A 1,190-nucleotide genomic window follows, 5' to 3' on the forward strand; every position below is an offset into this window, starting at 1 on the left:
TATTTCATATATCTTGCTATACAATGACTTTGCAATGCAGCAGCAGCATCGTGGTGCGATGGTTAGGATTGTTCCTTCACAATGAGAAGGTCATGGGTTCAAACCCTAGTTTGGGGCTTTACTCTCTTATGATGCTTTATGATATATTCACACCACAGTATACGATGAATTGTTTTTACATTTTTATGCTTTACTATACTATAATATTTTATGCCTCACAATACTATGCTTATTATACTTATACTATGCTGCATTACTATACTTTGATTTTTTCATGACATTTTATGCCTAATGGACAATCTTTTGTGATATCTCATGGATTAGTATACTAAAATATCCTTAATACCTTGCTATACTATGAGCTTGTGATGTAGAAGTATTGTGGTACAATGGTCAGGACTACTGCCTGACACTGACAAGGTCATGGGTTCAATCCCTGTTTTGGGGCTTTACTGTCCTATGATGCTTTTTGGGCATTTTTATGCCATACAATACTATGACGTTTTTTGAAATTTTTATGCTCTACTAGAATATGACGTTTTTTGCCATTTTTATGCCTTATTATACTATGATGTTTTTTTTAAATTTTATGCCATACAATACTATGACGTTTTTTGACATTTTTATGCTCTACTAGAATATGACTTTTTTTGTCATTTTTATGCCTTATTATACTATGACGTTTTTTTGAAATTTTATGCCATACTATACTATGACGTTTTTTGCCATTTTTATGACTTATTATACTATGATGTTTTTTTGAAATTTTATGCCATACTATGACGTTTTTCCATCCATACCTTCAACTATATCAGCAAATCAAAAAAGAAAAGTAAAGAAAATGTCCAAAAAAGGACAGAGGGACCCCTGAGGGTTAATAAATCCCATGAACCGCTATTTAAATTACCACTGTTTTTTTCTGTGCTAAATTTAACATTACTGGGGAGGAGAGCAACGCGACTAGAAGTGACAGCGAGAGAGGGCTAGTAGCTTCTCCTCTTCTCTGTCACAGCGGAGACCGTCACAACTTCATTCACTCTTTTAACAAAACAAAAAAAAAGCAACGAAGGAAGCAGTAAATGGACTTACATATTTAAGACCTAACTAAATGTAATTTAAGACCTAACATGCGGCTAATGTAAAGCTAGCAGAGCTTGGAGAGTTGGTTATCTGGTTGCTAGGCGCACGCA

The sequence above is a fragment of the Seriola lalandi genome, unplaced genomic scaffold (assembly GCF_002814215.2).
Source record: "Seriola lalandi dorsalis isolate HSWRI2012SDOR001 ecotype SW California unplaced genomic scaffold, Sedor1 jcf7180002054472, whole genome shotgun sequence".
Classification (NCBI taxonomy): domain Eukaryota; kingdom Metazoa; phylum Chordata; class Actinopteri; order Carangiformes; family Carangidae; genus Seriola; species Seriola lalandi.